At 40.3% G+C, this 24,629-nt stretch overlaps 1 non-coding gene across 1 annotated transcript; it reads left to right on the forward strand.

Annotated features, from left to right (window-relative positions):
* The first annotated feature begins 21,758 nt into the window (after positions 1–21,758).
* TRNAC-ACA lies at positions 21,759–21,830 on the forward strand. Its single transcript has one exon. It is a non-coding gene; the product is annotated as a tRNA-Cys (tRNA).
* The last annotated feature ends 2,799 nt before the right edge of the window (positions 21,831–24,629 follow it).

Genomic DNA, 24,629 nt, shown 5'->3' on the forward strand with positions numbered 1-24,629 from the left:
ACACCCCTCATTTGATGTGCATGTTGTGCAAATGACAACAGATATATGATTTTGAGCAAACCAAGTCCTTTGTGAAACAAGATCTTATAAAAACCAGCAGAGAGATAATAATTTTGTCATGAAATTAAGTTGTAGCATCAAATAACTATAATCATGTCTATGTCTAAGTGATTGTTTGTGCCACAGACACTTAGACGGGGTAGCAGATTGTGTAGCATTCTTGTTGTTTGCCAATGGAGCCTGAATAACTAATTTGCACTCCATGCCCTGTAGAATGGCAGCTGAGTCCCCACTGGAAATGGGGAGACTTGACAGAAGCAAACCATTAGGTCTGCAGAATCAAAATGAGACAGTAATATTATGTACAGTACACAATCTAGAGACTTATGTTGCGTCCATAGTTGCCCAGTAGGATTATAAAACGAAGCCAATCTGCCAGTCAGCATTTCTTAACCCTTTGGAGTAAAGGAGACCCCTTATGAAACCAATAATAGCTATAGATTCTCCACCCAGGAGGACGTATATATGTGTGAAATGGGAAGTTACATGGCATTTCCTGTTGTTCAGAGTTTGGGCAGAAACCTCAAAGGATGAGTATACAGGTCACATCAAGAATTTGGCATGTTCTCTGTGATGACCTAGAGGGGCAGGATGGCAGAGCGGGGAGGTTCAAGAGAGAGGGGATATATGTATACTTATAGCTGATTCACTTTGTTGGACAGCAGAAGCTAACACAACATTGTAAAGCAATTATACTCCAATAAAAAAAAATTAAAAAATAGAAAGTTCTTCCAGTTTAGATAAATTATGTATAGATTCTAACTATACATAGATAAGCAATAGTATGTTTCCCAAATTATAAAGTATATGTATTGTATATATATGTATAAAAATACATATACTTAAAGTATATGTATAAATATAAATACATATAGTATAAACACATATAGTATAGTATACATATAGTATAATTACATAAAGTATATGTATTGTAAAGTATATGTTGTATTTGTGTGTGTGTGTATGTGTGTGTGAGGCTTGATAGACGGGATAGAAAAGATTCTTTTCGGTTAATGCTAAAATAGAAATTCTTGCATTTATTTTGAATATATACTTAATAATATGCTCTTTACTCTCTCATTCTCATTAAATAAAAAGGAAAAAAAGAACTTTGCACATCCTAAATGGGGAAATCATTCCCTAAAACAGTAACTCCTGAAGTATGGGGACACACGGAGGTACACTAAAACTTCTAAAGAGGCACACGGCCACAGATGGCTTCAAGAAATTAAGTTCTAGATTTTATATGTGTGGATATATTCTCTTTCCACACTATCCCTTCACTACTGTTTCATGAGAAAGGCAAATGTCTCACCCATCTCTAGCTCAACTTTGGTGTTCTATCTGGGCTGCGAGCAACTCCATGATTCCAAAGAGACTATATATATATTCATATCTGTTAAGCTGCCCTTCACTATGCCCCAGGTTTGGATCTCAGCAGCATATTTTACATGATTTTAAGAATGAAAAAGTGGAAAATTCCAAGTTTACTGCTAATAGATGAATATTATATTTTTGCGTTAAAAGAATTTAGAGTATTGTGTTTTCTTGAACATGTATTCAGATTGCTGATTTTTTTTAACTGTACCAAAAGATTTTTTTTAACTTGTGCCAAATATCTATTCAATTTTTTATTGCTTTCTCTCATTCTGTCTCTTCTCAATGACTCACTACTACCCTGTACTTTTGTCTGGATTTACTTAATGGGAAGGCATTGTCCATTTCAGTGCAATAATGCAATTAAGAGTTGAAATGAATCTTGTGTAACCCCACACTTACTCAGGGTCCAATACTTTCTTTTATTGTTCTTGCTGATGTCCACTAAATCCTTGCTTATCCTCAAAACTGAAAGACACAGAAGAAAGTGAAGAAGGTTGTGGAAGAAGAGGAGAAGAAAAAGAAGAAAGGCCTCATCTTTTTTTAGAAAGCTCATGTCTGATAACAGTTTATTTTTATGGTTAGGATGCATTTATAAGAATTTATAATATTTTTACGCTTTTATCAAGTGAGTACTAATAATTGTTGTGATAACACATTTTAGAAGAAATTTTCTAAAAGTATCTTATGATTACAAGAATTTAAAATTTCAAACTTAAATATGCATTTTTATTGAAGAAAATGATGAGAATAATGGACTGGAAAGCTTCAAAACTTATTACAAGAGGAAAAATTCTTCAGGTGAAGTGAAATTGAAAAATGAAAAGAGACTTCTAGGGGCAAAATAGAACAATGTAAAATCTCTGTTCAAAAAACAAAGAGTTATCCATTTTATTTGTGGGAGATATTTTATTTATTGAGGTGGGAATAGGTCATTGTGATTTATCTAAAAGATGGAAGAGGGCATCAAATTACTATGTATCCACTAGTTACATTTAAAACAACAATGTGGTAGCTTTATTTTAAAATACATTTGTAATAAGTAAAAAATTACATCCTTTGATATTTAAATTTATGACTAAAACGTTTAGATAGCAACATAAAAATGTGGAAGAAGCACACAGTTGAATTTTCAAAATAAGTTGGTAGGTGAAAGAGCTGGCAGATCAGTGACCTAAGATGGGTGACCAGTGGTGCCAAAGTCCACCCATGAACACCCACCAGGCTATTGAGAGAAAGTGAAGAGACTGAGGTTTCCTTGGAGAGATTTCAGTGTGATGGGCTTCATTCTCACCTTGCAGGGGAGAGTAGAGGACCTTCCTCATCTGAGCAAGAAAGAACTTGTGGCTCCAACTACAGTGGAGAGAAGAGGAAGGGCAGTGTTGGAACAGCCACGCTTCCAGAATTTGACATGCAAATGCTGTATGGATTCTCAAATGGGCCAGAGGTACGCCTCATGGGAGAGCTGAGCTGGATCGTCTTGAGAGAAATTATCCCAAGAAACTGTTGGAAGAACAACATAGAGAGGCAAGTCTCAGGACCCAGGGGACCTGGGGAAATAGGGGTAATGGTGATGATCAGATGTGGCCACCAGAGCAGGCAAGCTTGAAGGCAAGCAAAATGCAACTTGGCAACCAGCCATGGGGAGGTCTCTAAACACACACAAAAGAGCCCCACGAGAAAAGGGCCAACTTCTGATCTCTCTCACAGCTGGAGGACATCAACACCAAATAAAAAATGAATCCAAGGTAAAATCTCTTTTCTTTTTCTTACCTCTTTCCTTCCCTGAAGACCCTTCAAAAACAGCTGGCCAAGAATGAAAAAAACAGAGAAGTAACCAATCCTTCCTCCCACTGGAAGACCTAAATGTAAGACCAGAAACTATTTAACTCCTAGAGGAAAACATAGGCAGAACACTCTTCAACATAAATCACAGCCAAGATCTTCCATAACCCACCTCCCAGAGTAATGGAAATAAAAGCAAAAATAAACAAATGGGACCTAATTAAACTTAAAAGCTTTTGTACACCAAAGAAAAGTATAAGCAAGGTGAAAAGAAACCCCTCAGAATGGGAGAAAATAACAGCAAATGAAACAACTGACAAAGAATTAATCTCCAAAATATATAAGCAGCTCATGCAGCTCAGTACCAGAAAAATGAACAACCCAATCAAAAAGCGGGCAGAAGATCTAAACAGAACTTTCTCCAAAGAACACACACAGATGGCTAACAAATACATGAAAAGATGTTCAACATCACTTACTATTAAAGAGATGCAAATCAAAACCACAATGCGGTACCATATCACGCCAGTCAGAATGACCCTCATCAAAAAAGTCTACAAACAAATGTTTGAGAGGGTGTGGAGAAAAGGGAACCTTCTTACACTGTTGGTGGGAATGCAAACTGGTACAGCCAATATGGAGAACAGTGTGGAGATTCCTTTTAAAACTGGGAACAGAACTGCCATACAACCAGCAATCCCACTGCTAGGCATACACCCCAAGGAAAGCAGAATTTAAAGAGACACATGTACCCCAAAGTTCACTGCAGCATTACTTACAACAGAGAGCCTATGGAAGCAACCTAGATGTTCATTGGCAGAGGAATGAATAAGAAAGTTGTGGTACATATACACAATGGAATATTACTCAGCTATAAAAAGGAATGCATTTGAGTCAGTTCTAATGATGTGCTTGAAACTGGAGCCTATTAAACAGAGTGAAGTAAGTCAGAAAGAGAAAGACAAATACTGTATATTAACACGTACATATGGAATTTAGAAAGAAGGTACCGATGATCCCACGCACAGGGCAGCAAAGGAGACACAAATGTAAAGAACAGACTTTTGGACTCAGCGGGAGAAGGTGAGAGTAGTGGGATGATTTGAGAGAATAGCAACGAAATATGTACATTACCATGTGTAAAATAGATGACCAGTGCAAGTTCGAAGCATGAAGCAGGGCACCCAAAGCCAGTGCTCTAGGACAACCCAGTGGGGAAGGGGGGGAGGGGAGGTGGGAGGAGTGTTCAGGATGTGGGGGACACATGTATATCTGTGGCAAATTCATGCTGATGCATGGCAAAAACCATCACAATATTGTAATTATCCTCCAATTAAATAAATTAATTTTTAAAAAGAAAAATTCAGTAAAAAGATTCAAAAAGGTTCCAGCTTTTATTCTCATTTTACCTTCCTATTATATTTAATATGCAAAAATACATATTAAAATTTATTTTTTATGTCTTGTGATCATAAGGTACTGTGTATTTAGAAAATTTCTTCTGAAGTGTGTTATCATAATTCTCAAGAATCACTGATCAAAGCATAACCACCAGGAGAAACAAATTGGATTGGAGTCTGGTGTTAATATGATTAAAAAACTAGACAGGACATTTTATTATCTAAGTATGACCAGAAAACACCTTGAGTCCTTACCAAATTTCCTTCAGTGAATAGAGATTAGAAGAAACAGTCCAAATGAATAAGGTAGTGATGAGAAACTTTCCTCTTCTACCCTACTGTATCTAATATATCCTTGATCAATACATTGTTATATGCTTTCATCAGCAGGAAAAGACTTACAGGCACCCACTACATCTGGACTCACTCGTGAGGCAAGCAGTAAAGAGGAGGGAAGGTTCTTTGTGAGGGAAAAGACAGCATTAAAAGGAAACTGAGTTTAAAAAAAGGTGGGGGGGGGGGAGTGAGTTGACTTACTATTTATCTGAAAGAGACATCAGAACTGGAAGAGAATGAGTTCATTGAATGAGCTAGTTTAATTTTCTCTACCACCGATAGGATCGGCAGAAAGAGGATGGAGAACAATTGCATCACTTACTAGAAATAAGGAAAGCTACACTTTTGTACATTGAGGTTACACTCCTAAGTTACTACAAGCATGTGGAGCATGACTGGAGAATTGAAAGTGATGAGGTCATTAAGGAGGGTGTATTTACATCTTCTCCAATTGGAGAAAGGGATGGACAAGAGACAACAGCACCAACATCTAAGGGGCTGCCCCCCAAAAAGAGCCCACTTGGAAGAGTGAGATTAAGCAGCTATCAGATAGGAGAAAAAGTAAAGGCATGGATTCCAAGGAAAGAATTTCTAAAAGAGAGTGGTCTACATCCTCAAATTCTGGCCAAAGTCCAAGAACTGTATGAACTGAAAAATGTCCTCTAGGTTTAGGAACAGAAAATAGAGTCAGTGGCTTTGGCAAGAACAATTTGACTAGTGTGGCACAGGCAGAAACTATATCTAAGGGACTGATTTTTTAAAATGTCTAGCAGTAGAGATGCTGAAGAGTAGACAACTTTTTCAAAAAGTCTGGCAATAAAGAGGATGTGGTAGATTGTATTTGGAATCATTCACTTCCCTTATCAGAGGATGTCTGTGCATCCCTAGCCATTAACTGGTAACTTGCAGTGCTTCCCTATAGGAGGAGGGTACCTCTCCATCCTATCGATCCTGTGCCCAGTCAAATAGCTGGCTTTGGGAAACCAAGTGTGAGTAGGGCAGGAGAGAATAGTTAGAATAGGAAATTTTCCCACAAAGATTTTTCTATTTCCTATGATGGGAAAGTGTAAGGCATGTTTAGATGCAAATAGGAAGGGACATCCCTGGTTGCCCAGGGGTTACCTGGTTACCTTCCAATGCAGGGAACATGAGTTCCATCCCTGGTCCAGGGACTAAGATACTACATAGTAAAAGTCGTTCAGTCGTGCCCGACTCTTTGAGACCCCATAGACTATACAGTCCATGGAATTCTCCAGGCCAGGATACTGGAGTGGGTAGTTGCCATTCCCTTCTCTGGGGGATCTTCCCAACCCAGGGATCAAACCCAGGTCTCCTGCATTGCAGGCCGATTCTCTACCAGTTGAGCCTCCAGGGAAGCTCCAATGTCACGGGGCACCTAAGCCCATGAACCACAACTACTGAGCCCTCCCTCCCTGGAGCCCTCACGCCACAACTGGAAAGCCTGCACATCACAACTAAAGAGAAGCCCTCCAGCCACAAGGAAAGATCCCACATGCTGCAGCTAAGACCTAACACAGCCAAATAAATGTGTGAGTGCCTGCTAAGTCATTTCAGTCATGTCCGACTCTGTGATTCTATGGACTGTAGCCCACCAGGCTCCTCTGTCCATGGGATTCTCCAGGCAAGGATGGTGGAGTGGGTTGCCATGCCCTCCTCCAGCGGATCTTCTCAACCCAGGTGTCGAACCCACGCTTCCCACATTACAGGTGGATTCTTTACCATATGAGCCACCAGGGAAGCCCCAGCCAAATAAATAAATATTTTTTTAAATGCAGGCTTACCTCCAACTAATAAAAAAAAAAAAATGCAGGCTTAAAGATACAGAAGAGATGGGATCATCAATGTAGCAAGAATCTTGAGAAGACAGAGATTGACCTCCAGGAAGAATGAAGATGACTTGCCCATTGGAGGAAACTCACCTCTCCCATTCACAAGAAATAAGGAGGAAAGGATGGGTGTGAAAAAAGATAAGCCTGCAGATTAAGAGCTGGCACAGAGTCAAGATGGTATCTAATGTCTCCTCAAACTCACTTGATGAGGGATAGGGTAAAGACAGACCAGGATGGGGAAAGGGAAGTGGTATTTGGGGAGAATGGTGGACAAATGTTTTTTGCTATTTTTGCTTTTTTTTTTTAAGATACCCTGGAAAACCAGAGACAGAAAGGCACAGAAAAGACCATGCCTTTTATTACAGGTAACTTTAGTCTTAAACTGAGGGGTATTATCAAGACAGAAGGAAGGAAGGAGAAAGAAAGGAGAAATAACAATGCTGTGGTGGGAAAAAAGTCTACTGAACTTGGAATCATACAACATGGGAAACTGAGGTTTGTGATCATAACATTTTGGAGCTGTAATATTTACTGTCAGTGATTTTTCCCAGTTCCACTCAGCACAGAGACATAGGAATGGTAGAGGCAAAATTTGGGCGGGCTCCATGAGGCACATGGGATGGAAGTTAACTGGAGAAGGACTGAGGATATTGGTAAGGAAGTACTGAAGCAGGTTATCACAAATGTCAGATTTTTACACTAGCCCTTCAATTTTCCTATTATACCAGCTGCCTTAGTGTACATTATACATGGAATTCTTTATTCTTTGCAACAACCTTGGGATTATGACTTTATCATACTTCACATAGATAAGGAAATGGATACTCAGAGATACTGCACAATTTGGCTAAGATTACCCAGCAAGCCACCCTTTGGAATTTAAACCCATGTTGTATGATTCCAAGTTCAACAGACATTTTCCCCACGACAGCACTGTCATTTCTCCTTTCTTTCTCCTTCTTTCCTTCCTTCCAAGTCTCTGTAACACCCTTGAGTCTAAGACTAAAGTTACCTGTAATAAAGACTTTTATAGGAGATCCAAGTTGCTGATGAAAAACGTGAAGCTTTCAGCTACGATTTGTAATTTCTTCCCTAAACTGTATGAAGCTAATCTATAAAGACCTCTAGCCATGTAGACTCAAAACAGAAGCCTGGTTGTCATTCCATTCCATTCCCTACCCTCCCTTCTCATTCCTCTTTTTCACTCTTGTAAGTTCCCTTGCTGAAGAAACAGGATACAATGAACTAAACCCTTAGAAGCTCATTTTAAGCTACCGGCTTCTGTTAGGTCCCTTAAAGAATAGCGCCAGATCACAGTGTCAGAAACCCCAGGTGACAGCAGGCAGGGCTGTTGTGTGTTGGTTTCAAGGGCATCACTCATAGGTATATTCTACATGAATGGTGTTCCCTGGAAGGATGGATTGTGCAACCGCTCTACCAACCTCCCTTGGTGTGAACTTGTCACATGGCCAATGCTCAATTGTTGATATTGTAGATGGGAGATTTTCCAGATGGGTCAAATTCGAAAATATTCTAACCCTCAAACTCTGAAATCCCTGTGTCTTTTTTTTTTTTTTCCTTCTCACTGTACAAATTTCTCTTTTGTAACATTCATGGGACACAAAGTCCAGTACCTCTCTCCTGCTTTGCTAGCAATGGAGCTTTGGACATATTTGCCATAATTAAGTTATTCCAAGAGGGGAATAGAAACTGCTCATTGCCTTCCAATATTCAGTCCTTTCTTTCTCAATAATAAGGTTGGATTCCACCCTATTAATTATAGAATGCTGATACTTTAGCTGAGCACAATGCCTCCAAGAACAAAATATTATATTCCTCAGAGTTTCTTTTGCAGATACAACATGTAGTCACATAACTAAATTCTGGCCAATGAGATAAAAGTAGAAGTATTGTGGGTAACTTTTAAGAAGTATACTTAAAGGAAGTGCTTCAGAATATCCTCATTTTTCCTCCTGCCTGGAATGTGAAGAGGATACCTAGATCTCCAGCAGCTACATCAGACCCTGAGAAAAACTCAAGGATGGAAGCCATTTTCTCAATATGGTGGTGCCCAAAAGAGTCTGAGTCCTTAGAGATTTCATGAAACTGCCTACAAAGAATTCCTTTGTGCAAAATAAAAACTCCTTGAGTGTTTAGCCCATTGTATTTTTAAATCTCTATAACTTGCAGTTGAACCCAATTTCTAAGTGGTACAGAAGACAGATGAATTTAAAGGTAGATTCTCATTTTTAACTAAACAGAACTTTTTTCTACAGTTATTTTATAAATGATTCAATTTTTTAAAATACAGAACAACAACAACAAAAATAGCATATCCAGAAGGAAAAGCATTTTCAGGTCATCTTATCCAGTAACATGCTTTCCACACAAATACCCTGACACTTCTTGGGCTGTTTCATCCTTCCTCTGACTCCACCCAGTCTTACATTTAAACTTGACCATTGTTTCATTTATCGGAATTTTCCACGGACAATTCGAAGTCCAAAATAAACTGAGATGGAAAATATTTCTCTAAATGGATTGGCCATCCTTTCAGTTGATTCTGAACATTTTATTTTTCTTCATCTCTGAGTAAGGCACTAAAGCCAGTTGTTTAACTCCTTAACCATATATGAAGAAAATATGTTTTCCAAGTTACAGAGTGGGTTTGTCATAGACATCAGCAATAAAAATAATAAATAAATAGTCAGTCCCGGCATTAAATGATGAATTTCCCAAAGCTTATTTATGTCAGGGCTCCCATAGACATAATGTCCAGGAAACAAATGAGCATAACATAACAGATGCACATAGCATAACATTTCCATGATCTGACCCCAAGCCACACCAGCCTCCCATTTTTCCTGCAAGCCTGGGATGGTACAGGGTCCTCTTCTTCAGATCCCTCTACCCTTTCCCCTCCAGCCAAAAACATTCACTGGAGCCCATATAATTGCTGAAAAGTCTTCAGGGAACATTTGAAAGTCCTCCTCTCCCCCAAGAAACACACCAGATGTTCTGCTCTAGAACAGCAGAGCCCTCGCTGATGAGCATCACACTGCCCGCCAACCCCAGCCTTCCTTTCTAAGAGCTCACACATCACATCGACCAGTGACCGCTTCCCCTCCCACTGTCAATATTCCAGTCCTCAAGGCTCCTGCCTTGCCATCTGATTACCAAAACACCATGTTCAGAAGTCATTTTTCCAGATGTAAACTTGAAAAGGGTTCCTGTGGTCTAGCTCCAAACACTTTAATCTGCCATTAAAAATTCTTCATGGTTTGATACCCACATCTTCAAATTTACCTCCCCCATTCTGTGAGATACAGGGAGGCTTTGGTCAAATTGACCTCTTTGCTCCAAACTATTTTGTCACGGTCCTCTGTGACTGAAGTCACGATTTGCCCTTGATCTTTCATTTTATTTACTTGCTTTGTTGACAACATCTCCTACACTGAGGAAGCTACATAAATAAAAGAAAGGTTTTACTTTGTTTTGTTTGGGATATATTGTAGTCTAGCAGGAAAAGCATGGACCTTCCCAACCTACCACATTGGAGATCACAGGCTCTCTTTGGTTGCTTGTTTTATTGCCCGGCTGCTCAAGGAGGCTACAATTGCCAGTCCAGTTGAGAGCATGGATTCTGACTACCTATGTACTGCTGAATTCCTACCACCTGACAAAGTGTTTGATAGAACAGGTGAATGAATAAATGCTGCATGTCTGTATCTGCTAAGTAAGTTGCAGAAACACAATTCAACCTAAATTGTTGACACAGTTTCCTTGGGTCTTTTTTTTCTCTCTGTAAAATAGGAAACACTTTTCATACAACAAATAAAACTTCTCCACCCAACCTGTACTTTCTCCCTAAGATTTCCTAATATAGTAAAGTATCTTTGTCCTCCAGATAAATGATGGTAATGCAGAATAAAGTACTGAGGTTATAAAACATTTAATGCAGTCCCTGGTGTACACTCAGCCCTAAATAATATTGGGGGAATGAATGAAGGTAAGGAAGAAACAAGTAAAAATAGGAAGATGAAATCAATTAAAGCAGAAAGGAAGATGTAAACAAAGACAACTCATTGTTCCCAATACTTATTCTTCCCTTAATCACGAGAATAAAATTATTAGCTGAGTAAACATGTCTGGCTAGAATAAAGACTTATTTTCTGACTTCCTTGCAGTTGGATATAACCATACATTTACGTAGTGGCTGATATGTAAAAACAAGTTTTTGTGGGCCATCTTCCTGGAACATTTTCCAAAAACCAACAGCAACAAAAAAACCCACTAGAATATATCCTTTTCTAAACCTTCCATGGCTTCCCAACTGACTCAGTGTTAAAGAATCCACCTGCCAATGCAGGAGACATGGGAAGATCCCCTGGACACAAGAAGGAATCACAAGAAGATTTCTTCTCCCATGGGAGAAGGAAATGGCAACCCACTCCAGTGTTCCTGCCCAGTAAATCTCAAGGACAGAGGAGGCTGGCAGGCTACTATCCACAGAGTCGGAAAGAGTCAGACATGACTTGGCGACTAAACAACAATCCTTCCATACCTCCGCTTTCATCCTCCCTAGGGACTTTCTGAAGCAAAGCCACTGTAGCAGACCTAGATAACTTACCATTGGCTTCTTACATGAAAGGAAAAGTAACTTCAACCTTGCTTGAGAGTCACAGTTAAACCTTCATTCTAACTAATAGAATCAACAAGATAGGGAGAAGGGCAGAAACAAGAGAAGGAAAATAGGCCCCGAGGCAAATTATGATCCTACCTTCAAGAAATGTATGGTCTGGAGGCATAAACATTGAGACATATGCTTCCTGTCTCAAAATTAACCCTAGCAAAAGTCTTAGAGAGGAAGGTAATTATTCAACTACCAAGATCAAAAACTGTGAGAAGTAAGGAAGAAGCTGAAAACTGACTTGAATTGTAGGAGGAGGGCTGGGTGACTAGACGGTAAGCTCTTAAATTCTGGTTTTATCTCTCCCAAGCCTTGCTCAGGGACAGTCTTTGCCTGGTACTTTACTGTAGAAATTGGTCCCAGCACAGGCCTCTTGGTAACATCAGCTTAAAGCAAACACCTCAGATGCCTGGAATGTTAATGAAGGTACGCGGGAGCCTTCCTCACTCCTCAGTCCTCATCTAAGGCAATGCCTATCTGCCTCCTCCCATGGCTGCTCCTCTGAGGGTTTAAAGATGAAAACTTAACCCAAGACTTAGGTAAAATGCCATCATTGGTGACTGGGTGGAATCAAGGGCTGGGACATGAGATCATAAAGCACAATAACTAGACATCTGAGGAGCACAATTACTATACAGACAACAAAAGGAACAATATCTGATGCAGAATTACAGGAGTGACAAAGAATTAAAAATAAGCATGGCTTTCAATATCTTTGAGAAGATAAGAGAAAGCATTGGTAACTTGAAACATCAATAGGAAGTCATAAGGAAAGGAATCCACTGGAAATACTAGGTATGAAAAAAAAATTTAAGAGTTGGATTTTTAAACAGAGCAACAGGATAAACAGTGGGATGGAAAGTGCTGGAATACAAATTTGTGATTAAACCGAGACACTCCCAGGAGGCAACAAGATAAGAAAATATGTACCCAAAGAAATTTGGCTCACCATCTTCATTATCTGACAAAATGTTTATCAATTTGGTCCACCAGGTCTATTCTCTGAACCTCTGTCTATGTTATAAGCTCCTTTGCATATGACGTCCAAAAGTAGGTAAAGATGAGAGGAATAAACATAGCTCTTACATGTGCCTTGTTTCTTCTGAACTTTCAGGCAAAAATCTCAGGGTATAGTCAGACATCAGGATAGTTTAGTAGAAGCAGGTTGGTAACACGAACTCCCAGTAATTTCGAGATCCTACTGCCTAAACAGACTTCCCAGGTGACACAGTGGAAAATAACCTGCCTGCTAATGCAGGAAACTCAAGAGATGCAGGTTTAACTCCTAGGTCTGGAAGAACCCCTAGAGTAGGAAACAGTAATCACGCCACTATTTCTTGCCTGAGAAATCCTATGGATAGAGGAGCCTGGTGGGCTAAAGTCTATGGGGTCGCAAAAGACTTGGGATACAACTTAGTGACTAAGCACTCATACACTGCCTAAACATCCATTTTGGCAATATCTCAAAAAATACCATGAGGCAATGTCCTCTTAGCTATCTGTCTGATGAAAATAAGGAGGACAAGTGAGGGAGTGTCTTTCTTTCCTCTCCAGATATACCCTTCCAGAGGGATGCATACAGATATACCCTTCCAGAGGGATGCGATACATGATGATATGCAAGATTAGACAGTGAGCTATCCGAGGTCATGGACAAAAGCCTGTCTCTAAGAAAGCAGTCAACACTGAGTGTTAAATTCAGCTACAGGGCACCCAGAGAAGTCATTATGCCTCAAAGCACTGTTGGGTTGTGAAATATACTATATGTCTCAATAAAAATCAAGTATAAAAGATAAATTGACTCAAATATTTTTTTTAAAAAAAAGCACTGCTGCAGTTAATGTGATAGAAATATACTTGATACATTACTGTGAACACAGAGGATATAATTTGATTCAAGTATAGTTGTAGCCTACTACATGGTTTTCATGACAATTGATCTGAAGCACTCTTTTTTTTTCAAATTGAACCAAAAATTCAACTTTAGTTATAAATCAACAAGCATTTCGGAACTTCAACTTTCAAATATACTATAATTTTCAGACCTCAGAAACATGAGAAAATATTTTTGCTCACTTTTCAAAAACTGGTCAAACAGTAACTACGGAAAACCTACTTTCGAAAGATCACCTCTTATAATTTCCAATATCCACACAGCTTTCAATGGCTGGGCATCTGTTTTCAAAAACATCAAACGTTCAACTAACATCTTTCAAATGTACCTCCCACTTGGGCACGACTGATGGAAACATTTGTATGATGGGTTTGGGGACCTTTTCCTACACTAGCAATAATAATCTGTGTTTTCCTCTGCTGTCATCAAAGCAATTTGGGTCTGAAAAAGAGCTTCTCCTGCATAGAACCTGGTTTCTTCTTCTCCTGGATCCTGCAATGAAGTCATCCCACTCTTGTGTTTACGACGCCAGTCTGTTACCATGAAAATGATTGCAATGTCATAAATTCAGCATTTCTACTTTTCAGCAGGATCAAGGAGGAAAAGATGATGAGGTTGTTTGAAAGGAATGGTACAAGTGCTTCTGGTAATTAGCTGGAGGGACAAGGGAAAAGCATATTTATAGGGAGAATGAAAGCTTTTATATGGGTCCCAGTTCTCTAATTTAAGCCAGAAAACTGCCTAGCATGCTACCCATGAAGGTTCTAACATATGACCTCTGACTTCTTTTACCAGTAATCACTGTGTGACCATGACAAAACCAGTGGACTTCCATGCCCTTCATGAGCTAAAACTTCTGTTCTTTCAAGTCAACATGAATACCTTGGACCAGAGTTTGAATTTTCAAGTTATGGTCTCCAAACTTTTGAGAAGAGAATGGCTTGAAATGTTGCCTTTGGAGTTTTTTCCTACCTAATGGTCTTTAATCTCATTTTTAGTAGGAATTCAGTATCACTTTTTTTTTTTTTTTACCACACCACACAGCCTGTGGGATCTTCGTTCCCCAACCAGGGATTGAACCCAGGCCCTTGGCAGTAAAAGCATGGAGTCCTAACCACTGGACCACCAAGGAATTCCCTTGATTATCACTTTTGAGCAGGAATTTTATATCACTTTGGAAAAGTAAATGGAAAATAATTGGTGATTGAATTAAAAAATAAAATTTTGAAGATCAAAAGAAAAACATTATTCTCAGATTCGTGAATCCCCAGAAGTAATCATTCTGTATTTTGCTCTTTCTGGTGCATGGCACCAAGGCCCCCTTGTGTGACACAGTCATTTTGATTCTTATCTCTTTCTATTTGTATAAAACATTCTTCACAGGGACTGTGGCAGAGACAAGAGTTAACCTAAGACCCTAGCGCATAATACAAGCACAGGAACCATAAGTACCCTCCTGACTCCTGACCTTCAATCTAATCCTCCTTAAGCCACAACACGGTCTAGTGTCTGAAGTGCTCTGTAATAGATTCATTGTTTATACTGGTTTGGCCTTCATCCTAATGTCAGTAACCTCGTGAACTTTCACTACCACACTTTCACGGTTCTTCTCCCTGTCTTCTCTTTTCAGATTCATCGTTCCTGACTTGATCATTAAATACTGGAGTTCCCCAAGCCTCCTCAATGTTCATCAAAGCCCTCATCCCTTCTCTGTACAATTCCCCCACCCCAATCTCATCCAAATCCACAGCTTCAAGTACCACCTCTATATTGTAACTCGTAACTGTATTCCTAGCCCTGACCTCTCCTCTGAGCTCACGACTCACCCACACAGATACATTTTGCATGGTGTGCCCATTTGGATGACTCAAATGTATCTCAGACTCAACTTCTGAAAATAAAATTTGGCCTCTTCGCCTAAATTTGGCCTTGTCCCAGGGGTCTGTGTGTCAGCAAATTGCACCGTGATACAAGCCAGGAATCTAGACCTTCTATGTGCCGCACATACTATCTTTCTCTAGTACCAGTCAATTTTATCTCCCATCCAGCTCTCAAATCCATCTATCTGATGATTTTACCATGTATATCCAGGTGGCTCAGTGGTAAAGAATCTACCTGTCAACACAGGAGACACAGGAGACACGAGTTTGATCCCTGAGTCAGGAAGATCCCCTGGAGCAGGAAATGGCAACCCACTCCAGTATTCTTGCCCTGGGAAATCTCATAGACAGAGGAGCCTGGCGGGCTATATAGGCCATGGGGTCACAAAGAGTTGGACACAGCTGGGCAACTGAGCACAAACATGGCATGCACACCACCGCAGCTCACACCAGCAACCACTGCAAGGGTCTCAGAACTGACCTCCCACATCCATTCTAATCTCCTGTTATCTTTAGTCTATGCTGCAGCCAGGGGAATCTTTTCAAAATCTAAATCGGAACATATTATCTTCCTGCTTAAAACACTTCCACATTCTCTTGTAATAAAAGTCTGGTTGTGATGTATAATATAGGTAACTAATGAGAACCTACTGTAGGGCACAGATAACTCATGCTCTAAATGGGTGACCTAAATGGGAAGGAAATCCAAAAAAAAGAGGAGACATATGTATACATACAGCTGATTCGCTTTGCTATACAGCAGAAATGAACACATCATACAGCAACTATACTCTAATAAAAATTAACAACAATAAGTTAAAGCTTGTGAGGCCTCCACTGCTGACTGGTAAATTTCATTCCTGTTGCATAAAATAAGGAGTCATTAGTTTTGTCCCCTCGTGGTTTATCATCAATTTTGAAGAATTATATTCTGATGCCTTTGTTTTTCTGAAATCTGTAGCTGCAGGTACACTTTCCTTATCTGTTTGGCCTTCACTGCATTTGCAGCCCTTTTTAATATGTTGAGAGTAATAAATTTGTTTTAGCTTCATTAAAGATGAAATTTCAGTTTAAAATAGAAAAAAAAAATTTTTTTAACTCCCCAGACTTTGCCTCTTTTTTGTATTCCAGCCACTCAGACTTTTTCAGGTTTCCAAATACACCTGTTTCCTTTCACCTCAGGGACTTTTCCCATGCTATTCCCACTTTCTGAAACATTCTTCTACCCTCTGTACCCTCCACCCTTTACCTAGTTTATATCCTCATTCATCTTTAGATGTCACTTCCCCTGGGAAGCCTTCCCTGACTCCAGGTTTAGAAGTCACCTATTTACCCTATTATAATCCTTCACAGAATCACATTCCTTCCCTTCAAAGCACATGTCAAAGTACAAGTGTACAATTATTATAATAGTCATTTAGCTAATTATAGTTATTGACATAACTCTAAGCTACATGGAAACAGACAAGATATCTACTTTTGTTTCCAGGGTCTCCTAAGCTCTTGGCACAGCACCCAGCACATACTATGTGCTCAAGATAGTTTTTTAATTTACGATTGACATTCTAACTGCAAATCATTGACATGTAATCACAAGTGACATTGCAAAAACTATTTTTATTTTTTAAAAAAGGTAAACATACACCTACCAGCCAGGCTTCCCTGGTGGCTCAGTGGTAAAGAATCTGCCTGCCAATGCAGATGTGGATTCAATCCCTGGGTTGAAAAGACCTCCGCTGGAGAAGAAAATGGCTACCAACTTCAGTATTCTTCCCTGGGAAGTCCCATGGACAGAGGAGCCTGATGGGCTACAGTTCATGGGGTCACAAAAATGTCAGACACAACTTAGTAACTAACCAACAATAACAACATCTACCAGCATTCCACACCATTTCACCCTTCCACTGCTAGGTACTTTTCCATAGCAGCTTTATTCCCAATCGCCAAAAAAAAAAATGAAAGAAAAAAGAATAATCCATTGCACAACAGTAGAATAAACAAAATGTGAAATATATAATAAAATACTAATTAGCAACAATATATGCTTGAGGATATCTTTTATGCTCAAAAGAGGTCTTTTTAAGAAAAATGAACTACTGATACACATAACAGCATAATGAATCTCAAAATCTTTATGCTGACTTAAAGAAGACATGCACAAAAAATATGTGTATCTTGTATGATTCCATTTTTACGAAGTTCTAGAAAATGCAAACTAAACTATAAGGACAAAAATACAGGTAATGGTTGCCTGGGGACAGTGGGGAGGGAAAGATGATTAAAAGCAACAGAAGAGGATGTTGGGGGCTTTGGGGGATTAAACAAAATGTTCATTATCTTGATTGTGTTGGCCCTTTCATGTGTCTACACATATGTCAAAAACCATCAATAGTACACTGGTCAGACTTCAATCTTATATATGAGACTTAAATCTTACATAAAAGATTTACATAAATTTACAAGTATATAAATTTACAGTAGCAAAGGAAAGATGTGGGGATAAAAAAAGGAATATAAATTCCAGGAGTTTACTATTACTTCATTATTTAATTATTTAACAAATATGTAAGATTCCTAATAGGAACCAAGAAAATAAAACTAAGAAATCCTAGAATATGTAACTAGAAAGCAACTATAAAAATATTATGTCCTCCCATAAGCTTTGAGTAAATTCAGAATAGGGCTTCCCTGGTGGTTCAGATGGTAAAGCGTCTGCCCACAATGCGGGTAGACCTGGGTTCGATCCTTGGGTTGGGAAGATCCCCTGGAGAAGGCAATGGCAACCCACTCCAGTACCCTTGCCTAGAAAAGCTGATGGATGGAGGAGCCTGGTAGGTTACAGTCCATGGGGTCGCAAAGAGTCAGATACAACTGAGTGACTTCACTTCACTTCAAATTTAGGATAGCAAACAAAATATTTCTACTTAGATATCTATTTTCTAGGAGTTATTGGAGACTATCATGACTTTAGTCCCAGAATCTGAAAATATATTATACATAATGACTTTGAAAGCTGCCATGACCAGAAATTAAAATAAATCAGAAGAAGCATAATTGTTTTAAAGGCAGTTATTTCTAACAATAACATTAGTAAACAACTCTCCCACTCTTTAACTTCCTTTCTGTGTAGTTTTCACTGGCATTTAGCAATCTGTGTGTAAGTAAAGGTTCTAAACATTTTTGCTATAGTCAAAATTTTATATCCTCTTAGTTCTGCAATATGGAGGAGTCAGCCATTTCAAATTTTTGCAGACTAAATAGAATATTAATGGCCCTAATGATTTTTAAATACTAGTTGCAAGGTTGTTTAAAATGACTGTGTCATAGAAGCGATCAATAAGATAATGAATGTGAAACTACTCTGTACATAGCAAAGGGCTACCTGAGCATAAGGGAAGAGATAAAAATATTTCAAAGCTATCTGTCATTTGAAAGAATAGAATGGATGGTAAACAATCATCACTTACTCAAATACAGGAAGCATTAAAAATCAAAATTAGATTGGCCTAGGTCATTTAAGAAAGGGGAAGGCCAGAGTCTTAAAATAGGGTTAGATGATTTCCCAAGTAGGAAAATAAATCTTTCTGAAAGTATTCCATTTTTTTAAAGGGCCAGAACAAAATGTTCCCTCAATATCTTCAATGCAAGACTCCAATATCTAGAACAAAATGTTTTCATAGATGGTTCACAGGAACAAATAGTTTCTGAGTCAAGTAAGTCTCAGTCACTCTGAGTTAAATGTAAAAGGCTATTCCAGTGATTTTCATAAACTCTAATATGATAACAATATGAAAGAGAGAATAATAGGAACAGAGAAAAATATGTAGTGCTTTCAAACGTATTTAACAATAATTATTTTTGTCTCAAGCCCTGTTCTGAGTCTGTGAAAGAAATTTTATTCTCAAATGAATAAGGTGAGGGATAAGAAATAGAGAATTTCATGCATGTGGCCTCAAGAAAAGGAAACAAAGGCTGAGCGAATGGCCTATTTACAAAAGATAGGAACATCTTCCCATCAATGAGCAGCCGCCAAGAATCTCTCTCCCATCTTGGAGCCACTGAACTCGCTGGGTGGACCACAAGGGGCCATTCCTTTCTCTGCACTCCAGTAGGGTAAAAGCCACCTGCCCCAGCACCTCATGGGACTCCAAGCCACTTGTTGAAGTCTGCCTGTTTCCAATTAATTGGGATTCCTCTGCTAGCCTCAAATAAACTATTTCTGGTTTACCTCGAGCTTGCATCCACTAACATGGTCAGTCCTTAACTAGAAACAGCATGAATGAACCAATACAGGTGATTTAGGAATTCAGGAACCCTGATGAATTTGAGAGTCCCTTGGACTGCAAGGAGATCCAACCAGTCCATCCTAAAGGAGATCAGTCCTGAATATTCATTGGAAGGACTGATGCTGAAGCTGAAACTCCAGTACTTTGGCCACCTCACATGAAGAGTTGACTCATTGGAAAAGACCCTGATGCTGGGAGGGATTGGGGGCGACAGAGGATGAGATGGCTGGATGGCATCACCGGCTTGATGTACATGAGTTTGAGTAAACTCCGGGAGTTAGTGATGGACAGGGAGGCCTGGCGTACTGCGATTCATGGGGTCACAGAGAGTCTGACACAACTGAGCGACTGAACTGAACTGATGAACATCATGGTATATCAAGCTGGCAAAAACACAGCAGTAACTTTGACCATGTTGGTGTGAGTGACTAAGATTACTGATTACCAATGCACTGCATAACAGGAGCACTGCAGAAAAAGGGTCTGGTTACAGAGAAACAAAGGAGAAGTGTGTGTCTAAATGGCAGAGCAAACTGAGGGAGTAAGAGTTGCTATTAAGTTGGCCAAATAACGCCTTTTTAGTGAAATCCACCTTTTGAACTGTGGTGTTGGAGAAGACTCTTGAGAATCCCCTGGACTGCAAGGAGATCCAACCAGTCCATCCTAAAGGAAATCAGTCCTGAATATTCATTGGAAGGACTGATGCTGAAGCTGAAACTCCAATACTTTGGCCACCTGACGTGAAGAGCTGAGTCATTTGTAAAGACCCTGATGCTGGGAAAAATTGAGGGCAGGAAGAGAAGAGGACAACAGAGGATGAGATTTGCATGGCATCACCGACTCAATGGAGATGAATTTGGGTGAACCCCGGGAGTTGGTGATGGACAGGGAGGCCTGGTGTGCTGCAGTCCATGGGGTCGCAAAGAGTCGGACACGACTGAGTGACTGAACTGAAACTGAAACCTTGTGTGAAAACGGAGAGCTGCAATGAAAGCAAATTTCAAAGGCCAGGAAACGATGAGAATTCAAGAACCCAGTGAGAGCTCCAGGTAAGCGCTCCTCAAACACGTATTCCTGGAGCCCTGACCACCTGCATGGTCTCTGTGAAAGCTGTACTGCCCAGTCCCTGGGTGCCTGTGCAGAGCGGCAGGTTCCCACACCCTTGCACCACTTCCCTGAGCATGCCTCGCCTTCTTCAGCCTGGGAAATCAAAGTCACTTTGTAAACACTGTGCTGGAACGTGGAGACCCTGGGACGTGATTCCCGGGCACAGGGCTTCTGTGTACAGCTGAGCGATGGGACCCAAAATCCAGTCTATGTTATGCTCACCAAACCATGGGTCCTGGCATCGTGCTGTCTGTCTGATGAAGAACAGTTTTTGACTTCTGCAAAACAAACAAACAAAAATGGTCTTTTGACTTTTACTGGTGGACTGGCCAAGTCTGTTTCTCCTTCTCTCCCTCCATGCACGGAGGATGTCTTTCTCTACCTCTCAGACAGCCACCCTATCAGTTTCTCCTACCCTGCTTCATCAACCTTGGACCCCTTGCCTTGGACCCCTGGATTCTCCTACCCTTGGACCATCAGCCTTGGACCCCTTGCCTAGTTTCTTCCACACATCTTGCTGGAAAGGGCCTTGTGGCTCTAGAGACATAAAGAAAGGGCTTCTGTTCAGCATACTTGAGACTGAATCTGTTAGCCTGGAGAGGCTAGAAAGGCTTTTCCTCCCTCCTCCTCTTTTCTTGGCAGAAAGCAGCAGAAAGGGTTTCAGAAAAGGAAACAGGACTGCTGAAAAGTGGCAACATAGCCAGGTACATTTCAAAAATAAAATTCCTGTTACAGAATTGATTGGCATAATCCAGCCTCTGGGTAGAGCATTCTTGGGCCAAAAGTCATTCTTTTCGGTCACTCAACACAGCCAGGGAGAAGAGGGTGGGGTTACAGGATGCACAAGGGGCTGACCGCTGGCTGTGGGCAGAGGGTTATCTGTTCTTAAAGGAAGAGAACTCCATCTAGGCAGACCCACCCTGAGAAATCTACTATGGCTCTCTAGCCTTGAGAATAACAATTTTTACGTGATTTAAAGAAACCCTCCCTCTTTAACTGTTCACATTGGATTTTATATCCCAACTCTTTGGACTATAATTTTCATCTATAACCTTGTTTGAGTTTAAAGTCTCCTTTTAGGTGTGAAGGGACTTCCCTGGTGGCTCAGAGGTTAAAGCGTCTGCCTACAATGCAGGAGACCTGGGTTCGATCCCTGGGTGGGGAAGATCCCCTGGAGAAGGAAATGGCAACCCACTCCAGTATTCTTGCCTGGAAAACCCCATGGATGGAGAAGCCTGGTGGGCTACAGTCCATGGAGTCACAGTCGGACACGACTGAGTGACTTCACTTCACTTAGGTGTGAAACTGAGAGGCTTTGTAAGCATTTTGGTAAAGACACAGGGGGGGAATAACAGTGACTTGTGGGAGTGCCTGTGGGACTTGTGGGAAGTGACTTGTGGTCTGTGCCTGTTTTCAGTTCCTAATAGCAAGCACACCTTTTAGGATATTGTCACATTGATAGGCATGTGGCCTCCCCCTCACTGGAATCCATAAAGCAAAAAATAAGCAAATCTATCAAAAGGAGGCTAGCTTGACAGAGAAGTGATTCCTTCCCCCACTTCCCCAATTTCTCTACCAGTCATTATGCTCACCTATACCAGGAAATGATCTGGTCAAACCTATGACTCTCACAGTAACATTCAGGAAGGAAAAAACAAAAGATGTAGCTAGATACTGACAAAGTAATCAGCTTTTTCCCAGGAAAATTCAAGGCCTGCAGTGCTATATGTCCCCTTTTATGATGCTTCATATCCCTAATGGTGGCGGTAGCTTTCAGACAGAAAGCTTTGACTGAGAGTAGAGACTTCCCTGGTGGTCCAGTCATTAAGATTTCACCTTCCAGGGCAGGGGGTGTGGGTTCAATCCCTGGTCGGGCAGCTAAGACCCCACATGTCTGGTGGCTAAAAAAAAAACAAAACATAAGACCAAAGCAGTACTGTAACAAATTCAATAAAGTCTTTTTTAAAAATGGTTCATATCAAAAAAATTTTTTAATCTAAAAAAGAAGGCTTTGACTGAAGGATGGTGAGAGATTGGAATGGCTAGAATAAAAGAAGAAATAAAAACATCTCCTGCACTCATCAAGAACCCTACGCACCAAGGCCAGCAGTGAACTCCCCCAGTCTTCTAAAAAAATATGATTTGGGGACAAACACCGAAGGAAAGTGAGACTTTACAAGGTGTGATGGCGAAGCTCAGACATCACAAATTAAATCAGACTGGCTCCTTTGGAATTTCACTTCCCATTCATTCCAAGAGAATTCCCAACGCTGATTTCTTCCATGTCAGGATGTGTTTAGCCCTCATTTCTAAGGTCTCTGCCTGCCAGGACAATTTTCATTCATCTCCAGGACATCCGGCTATTCAGTGGTTTCATTCTGGGAAGAGAAAGCACACACGGTGACCTGTGTAGGAGCAGGACACTGCTGACCTCCTCCTGGAATTCTCAGTAGATTTCTTCCCAGCTCTCTGTACAAACTGTTTGCAGCTGGGTATTTTCCTTCTTGTGAAACAAGACTGTCTTCCCAGCAGAACAAGACCTATTTGATGAATGGTGGCAGAGGGCTAAGGTGGAAGCAGGTTTTGATTGCCTTGATTGCAAGAATCCGGGCGTTTAAAAATGACCTAGAAGGCTTAACCCCTTCTTATCTGTGCTACAGTAAATGATAGAATAACAAAAATATTACGTATATACTCTGACACAGGGTAAAAGACAAAAATAGGTGTTTTTCTCAGTGTGTTTGAAGCACTTTGACCATATTTAGAAACACTCTTTAAAAACAATTTTATTACAGAAATAATTCATTCATATATCAGAGCAAAAAAGACTGAAGCAATGCGTAAGCATAGAGTGAAAGATACAAGTCCATTTTTCACCCTTCACCCACTCCTGTTTTCTCCTCAAAGGTAACCAGATTTACAGTTTGCTGTAGTTGCTTCTGCTTAAATAACACATTTTTCCTGAACAATCTTTTCTGCCAGTTGCTTTTTTCACAGAACAGTGTATCTTTTAGGTCCTTCCATGTGAATGTCTCTAGGTCTGCCTCATGGTCTTTAATGGTTTGGCTGCAGAGTTGTGGTGGTTTGATACAGAAGAAAATTCTAATTGTGTCCCCGTGGCTAAAAAAGAATTTTGAAAAACAAGTGTTTTATTTGCCTGGATTTACACTAACTTTTTGAAATATTAAGTGGGAACTTGCAGAGGTATGCTCAAATTGCTCGTCACTGAAAAAACATTCAGCGAAATGAACCACAGAACTCACTGCCCTGGGAAGGCAGGCTGGCATGGACCCTGCCCTGCATCTGCCTGGGTCTGGAGGGAGGGAGCTCTTGGGCAGCACTTCTCTGCTATTCCTCCTCCAAACATATTGAGTTCAAGTAACTTCCAATCTTGACACTGCTTTCCAACTTTCCATATTATCCTGTAACCCTGTGAGTCCTTAACCCAAAGAGAAGGTTGTTGGTGGGAAAAATCAAAATGAGAAATGGAAGAAGAGCAATGGTGATGTGTTACATTGATTTTTCTCACAGTGCTTACTTGCTTTCCATAAATCTTGGAATGACTGGACAATCTTTCAATAAATTGGTGGTGGTTTAGTCACTAAGTTGTGTCCGACTCTTGCGGCCCCGTGGACTGTAACCCTTCAGTCTCCTCTGTCCATGAGATTTTCCAGGCAAGGACACTGGAGTGGATTGCCATTTCCTTCTCCAGGGAATCCTAGGTGTTCTCTTTTTCCAGGGATTGGACCCAGGCCCTCAGCAGTGAACGCACAGAGTCCTAACCACCAGACCACTGGGGAATTCCCAAATCAGGTGTTCTCAATTGGGTAACTCATCTCCTCACAACATTGGTCTCTCTTTTCCCCATGAATGATTACTCTCCTGCTCTGAGCAAGTGAAAGATTCCTTAACCTTTCTGGTAACCAAGTTTCAGTTCTGGCAGCAGACTTGCACCTATAGGAGT

This window comes from Cervus elaphus, chromosome 30 (genome assembly GCF_910594005.1).
Source record: "Cervus elaphus chromosome 30, mCerEla1.1, whole genome shotgun sequence".
Lineage (NCBI taxonomy): Eukaryota > Metazoa > Chordata > Mammalia > Artiodactyla > Cervidae > Cervus > Cervus elaphus.